Genomic DNA, 581 nt, shown 5'->3' with positions numbered 1-581 from the left:
AAAGACTAAAGTCTCAAATCCAAAGAGATATTCTTTATAAAAGTTAAGTCAACCACGCCTACCTAAAACGGCTCGTTCTAACACGCCCCCACATATCTACGTCACAATGTGGGAAGATTTGCATAACGCCACCCAAATGTGCACGCAAAGAAAGAAGGCTGGTTTCAGGAACAGCAGTCGTGTTGATGCAGCATGTCAGGGAGACGCTGTGTTTCAGTGCGAAAGCACTTTATTTGGCCTTCCGGAAGTAGATGCAATTAGGAATCATTGGTTAAGATTTATTTACAACAGAACAGCACAACCCAGATGTTCGAATTTGTGCAACGCATTTTATGAACGACAGTTTTTTGAACCAGATAACTTTGATAGAAAGGTATGTAATGGATTACAATAAACCAAAAATTATTCATACAGCTGTCAATATTTACACAACTATCAATACTCTGTCGGGTGACCCTTAGCCTTAATGACAGCCTGTAGTCTGTTGGGCGTGCTGTCACCCAGCTTCATGCAAACATGAACTTCAGTTTATTCCCAGACTCTGTCTGAATAATTTTTGGACCCAAATTTGTATCAATTTT

Source organism: Sinocyclocheilus grahami, unplaced genomic scaffold (assembly GCF_001515645.1).
Source record: "Sinocyclocheilus grahami isolate Dianchi unplaced genomic scaffold, SAMN03320097.WGS_v1.1 scaffold1822.1, whole genome shotgun sequence".
Lineage (NCBI taxonomy): Eukaryota > Metazoa > Chordata > Actinopteri > Cypriniformes > Cyprinidae > Sinocyclocheilus > Sinocyclocheilus grahami.
The sequence above is the reverse complement of the archived record's forward strand: the minus strand, read 5'-3'. Positions refer to the sequence as shown.